The sequence below is a fragment of the Saccoglossus kowalevskii genome, chromosome 20, assembly GCF_978046115.1.
Source record: "Saccoglossus kowalevskii chromosome 20, keSacKowa6.1, whole genome shotgun sequence".
NCBI classification, from domain to species: Eukaryota; Metazoa; Hemichordata; class Enteropneusta; family Harrimaniidae; genus Saccoglossus; species Saccoglossus kowalevskii.
This window is the reverse complement of record NC_140660.1, coordinates 19,409,423-19,415,195: the sequence shown is the minus strand read 5'-3', so window position 1 is coordinate 19,415,195 and position 5,773 is coordinate 19,409,423. Positions and strand designations below refer to the sequence as shown.

General features: G+C 40.9%; 1 non-coding gene across 1 annotated transcript; it reads right to left on the bottom strand.

Annotated features, from left to right (window-relative positions):
• Positions 1–4,745: 4,745 nt before the first annotated feature.
• Positions 4,746–4,818, bottom strand: TRNAK-UUU (transfer RNA lysine (anticodon UUU)). The gene has a single exon. It is a non-coding gene; the product is annotated as a tRNA-Lys (tRNA).
• Between the last annotated feature and the right edge of the window lie 955 nt (positions 4,819–5,773).

Sequence of the window (5,773 nt, the reverse complement as noted above, 5' to 3'; positions counted from 1 at the left end):
GTTGCACACCTTGCGTCAGTTGTTTGTCACATACACCGGATAGATAAGTAAGCCATAATATCCGGAGATTGTGGCATTTGGTTCCCAGTGACTAGTTACGGTCTGTGCCAAAAATATTACTTCCTACTCGGGTAAGTATCATGATAGAATGATACACAGCATGATGCGTTAGTGACGCAGTGTATACACTGAATGGAAAACAATATATATTCTAGGCTACATAATGAGATATTACTAACATTGAACCTAGGCATAAAATGAGTAGTGTATATGGGTGGAAAACCGCATAAATTCTAGGCTGCATATTTAACTAATAGCATGATACCTAGGCGAAATAGGAGCAAGTTATAGTGAGTAAAACACTGAATAGTTTCTAGGCTACATAAAGAGATATTACTAGCATTGTACCTAGGCATTAGCAAACAGTGTATAGCCTGAGTGAGTGGAAACCCGAACAAATTATTGGCTGCATATTTAGCAAATAGCAAGATACCTAGACGTAAGTGGAGCAGGTTGTAGTGAGTGGAACACTAAATAGATTCAAGTCTACATAATGAGATATTACTAACATTGAACTTAGGCATTAGCGGAGCAGTGTACAGTGGGTGGAAAACTAATAGCATATTTAACTAATAACATGATACTTTGGCATTGGTGGAGCATATTAAAGTAAGTGTTAGATTGGTATCTCAGCGTTAGTGAAACAGTGTGTAGTTGACGGTGTGCTGAACCGGTTCTGTATTCATAACGATATCTCATAATAAGATATTTTTACAGCAAATATTATAATTATCGAAGTTACAATGAGAAACACTGATTATCGTCTATACAATTTTGACCTACGATGTTATGTTGTAAGATGTTATGTTTACCCACAGTGCAATATTTTCGATTTACATTTAGTTCCTGTGTTTAACATAAATCCCGGGAGTACTGCTATAGTTAAGGGAACGGACATCCGGGTATTTTTACCGCCTGGCAAACCATCGCGGTGAATACAAAGGCCGAAAACTCTCGGAAAACGATACTTTGGGATAGTTGTTGAGACCCCCCCCCCCGAATAGAGTAAAAAGATTACTCTCTGCGAGTGCAACATATGTAAATTTGATTGGCATACTCAGGATTACTTCAAAGATTAGTTTGTGCTGTTTCCTCGACTTTAGATGTTTTCATCAGCTGCTCGACCGACGTTCCACAGCAGCACGCGGAGAGCCCATAGAAATGCATGGTACAATCGCGAGCGTCTTAGCAACGTGGGACGACTTGTGACGTACCTCCGCCCTTAAAAATACGGGTATGCGCCGATTTTTTGGACCCCCAATTTTATTGCCGGCACTATTTTGTCGAGAATAAGGCAAAATTGCTCCCCCAACGTCGAATATCACAGGGCCATTTATTTAAATACACAAGTCATGTATTCGATAATTGTGATTTGAATATGCATGAGCAAATGTCACGAAAGCAACGACAAATTACAGCGCGTGCTAGAAATGGGGCACGGATCATCTGCTTCTACAAGTAGTTTGATTTGTTCCTTAGAATTGGAGGCAGGGCCGAGAGTTGTAGTAGTAAGTTACCACGTACTCCTGTAACAATGTTTGCGTATTTTACCACGCATCTACTCTTGTAAACATCAGGTCTCAACAAGAAATCGGAGTTTTGCGACGATGTCAAGACATATATGCGTTCGTAAATTTTGACCTACAAGTTCAAATTCAGAGTTATTCTGTTGTCAAGTTTGGTTGAGTGCTCGCTCGTTTAATCGGTGCAGGTGACGTCGTTCTATTTCGGGGACTCATTCCGACATCCGGGGTGTTTGGTGGATTTGGAACCACGTGTAATTTGAAATTATCATCCTTCACTTCTTCCACATCCGGTGCGACGCCATTTTTCGTGTAGCTTGTGGCGTCAACTGACACGCGTCTGGTTCTAGTCGCTGGCTTTCTTACTGAAATTTTTGGCAACTTAATTTTGCCCTTTACTTCTAAGTACGATTCCAGATGAGTTACACTTTTATCCAGTTTGGGTTGCTCTGTTTCGGTATCTATAATTTCCGTGAATTCTTTCAAATAATCTGCGCTCTCGCGAGTAGAGAAGTGTGCATCATGACGTAATGCCAAAGGCCACCCTAGCAGAGTGAACGGTGGCGGACCATAGGATCGGCTCCTCGTTCGCATGAGAATTTTCTCGGTGTAAACATCGTAGACTTTCTGGTTATCTTTGGCCTCTTTCAGGCGCAGTTGAGGGCGCGATACCTCACTTGATTCGGGCAGCAGGAACACTCCATTTTTATCTTTTTTTAATTTTGCGCTGTCTCCGCGGGATAAATTCTTGGCTTGAAAGTGGTTTGCCGGAAACTGTCGATAGACTGGTGGCCGAATGGATCCGAAGCTCGAATACCGGTATGCTTCTATAATCTGGAGGCTGGTTCGATCCATTGCGGAAAAATGGGTGTCAAGCGTCATTTCATGCGCTGATTGTTTCCGTAAATACGAGGCAGTGGGCGAGGATTCGTCCCCGCCAGAGGTAAGTAATCTCGAGGAAGAATCTTCTTTCTGTTCTGTGTATTTCTGCATCCGCCGCAAAAAATTTCTGATCATAATGGCGTTTTTGCTTAGCCGGCGTCGTCTGCGTCGTCTTCTTTTGGGCACCTTAGCTTGATCTGAAATAGTAATCAGGGGTGACGGTTCTCGCAGCTTGAGCTCCTCTAGTTCTTCTGATATTTCCGCAAATTGAAGAGCTAGGTGAGTTTTGTCATCCCAATTTAGATCGCTCCTTTTTCTCTGTAGCTTGTGGGCCATGACTTTTGTTTCTACAAAAAATATAAGATTATTGTATAGAAACTCGCATTCTCAAAATACCCTGACACAGTTATGTAAATTACGCCCTCCTATGGTGGTTGCTATTTTCAAATGAGGGCGCAACTTACACGATCATGTTAGGCTCCATTGAATTACAAAACAAACCACTAGATGGCGATATTTAATTAGATGTATTGAACAATTTAAATAAATATGTGTAGTCTTTGCTAGTTTTTCTTTACAAAACATTCGAGGTATTGAAAGAAATCATGATTACAATTTCTATGTCGACAGATTCTTTCGCGCCGTCTGGCATCGAAATGCTACTATGATGTTAAAGCGGGGAAGTCGTCACCTGCGCATGCGTCAGATGGCCATAGCGTGTCATTGTTTACAAACAAACGCCTACCCATGAGCCTTTTCAGCGTGTGTTGTTATCGTCGCTTGGGACTCAATTTCCGCGTGTGCGCAGGTGACGACCCTCCCGATTTAACCTTACATACAATTTGCTGTTATAGTGTCGTAAAAAAACAAAAACATTAATGACCATGTGAATGGAATTTGATTAATTGACCGCCAAAATCTCGTTGAGAACGAGAGTAACCGAGACTGGATTTTGCCTAGCAAAGTCAGGACTTCTATTTCGGTTTACAAAAAAGAAAACATAATTACATGTAACTGTCAATTTAGCCTTTTTAACGTGATCGCGAAAACTAGCGTGACTGCGAAAGAAATCCCGACTGTACGCATCTGCATGCGACACCCTGCGTTGGAGTGAAAACCGGAGCGGAATCACTCCGGTAATTATGCTAATTAAATATGTTGACCAGCATTGACAACGAATCAAATTGCAGCTGTATACGTCATCTCTTATCTATGTTAATGTACGTGACCTTTCATTTCTCGGGTCCGGCGATTTTGAAAGACTACTTATATACATTGGAAATTTAAATCGACTTTTTTCAGTAAACATGGATGAAAGTATCGCAGTTGCACTTAAAAAGGTTGAAGTATCCATCTCTGCGATCAAATCGAATCAACCTTTGAAAGGTCACGTTTACTTTCACACACCCACTCATGAATAGTCAATGACATCATGAATAATTAATATCAGTCAAATGCCCGCAGATGCGTCCAGTCGGAATTTCTTTAGCAGTCAGGTTAGTTTTCGCGATCACGCTAAAAGGACTAAAAAACAATTAATTATTTCCGACTTTGCCAGTCTAGATTTTGTCCCTCAAATAGTGTTCCTTTCACTCGGTCGGTATTTTTGTCGCTAACACTGTGAGCGAGCGCGCGTCTGCAAATATTTGCATATCAATAGAATGGAACATCGGGTTAACCAATCACTTGCTAGAATTTGAAATAGGTCACAAGACTTGCGCGCAGTTGTACGCGCATTACTCGTGAAAATAGCTCCTATACCTGGTCATTAAAAATATGCGCCACTTAAAAAAAAAAAAAAAAAAAAACGGTTTAGTCAAAGCACATATACAAGGCAGAATTTAATACGTCGGAAAAAAAATCAACAAACATTCTGCTCTCTGATTGGTCTCACTGTTAGGTTGTGGGTAGCCAATCAGACACGTTCTTGTAAGTAGCTTCGCATTGTCTAAGAAATCCTATATGTCATTGATTGTCACTGCATGTTTCGTAATATAGTACGCTAAGCTGATTGGAGTAGAGATGTGGAATAAATCACAATATACCTTACTCCCCCCAAAGACCTTTGAAAAAAATTTATTTTAATATTGTGTATAGAAACTGCTGCTAAAATGTTGTGACATATTGACAGTGACCAAAAACACCTACTGTTTTCTATTTATTACTAAAATATGCGTGCATGTCATAAACATTCTATATTCAGATGAAATATCGCAAATTGGTGCATAATACACATAAATCTTTGTAAATATTTTTTTTTTCTAATGAGATAAAATATTTCGCCCGCTAAGGGGGTCGAACCCTTGACCTTAGGATTAAAAGTCCCACGCTCTACCGACTGAGCTAACCGGGCTAACATTCCTTAACTTATGCTATGACGGCACTAGACAGTGAAATATTTACAATGATTTCGGGTCACATTAACTGGAGTCTGAGAGAGGGGCGAATTACTGAAAAAAAAAAAAAAAAAACACGTGCAAATAAACACGATTTACGAGCGCGTTAGCCAATAAATCCCTGATACTTCAAATGTTTGATCCACTTGCAGAACTCCGCAATTTGTTTCTTAGCCTAGGTAATCTTTCAAGTGCCGTAAATAAGACCGTGGTTAACGACGGTGATGGGAACATACTGGTATCAAATGGGAGTATACCTTATTCCCGTTCGCAAGTGCCGTAAATAAGACCGTGGTTAACGACGGTGATGGAAACATACTGGAATCAAATGGGAGTATACTAGTACCTTATTCATGTTCGCAAATGGACAACGAGATCTCGCTGAGAGCGAGAGAGCGGCCATCTCGGCGGCCATTTTCGAATAAGGTCTACCGCGGGGAAATATCATGTTCAACGCGACCGAATCATGGCTGTACCTGCCTTCCAATCTTCGCCAAGGTTCATAAATTCGGCCGTCACTAGGCTCATTAGTTCGCGTGGAAGGCCATAGATGATAAGCTTCAAATAAACCGCGTGAATCGGACGATGCCCCTTCCTCTTCCCACTCTAACTCTAAAAGTTTATAATGTAAAGTCAACAATTACGTTGTCTGGAAAACTCCACCCAGTGTGAGCGCTGCTGGCCACCGTTATGTACCTATACGTGTTTCCATCATAGACAACACAGGTTTGGAAGTGTGTGCATATCCAAGAAGAAATTTTGCAAGTCTGAGAGGGCGCGCTTCCGGTGTACCGCAGCGACATTACGTCATTACTCTGACAGGTTATTTCGTGGACGTATATACTAGTAGTTGTACACTTATTTCATCAAACGAATAGCTTACAGTTGTGTAATGTATATTTTGTTATTGAT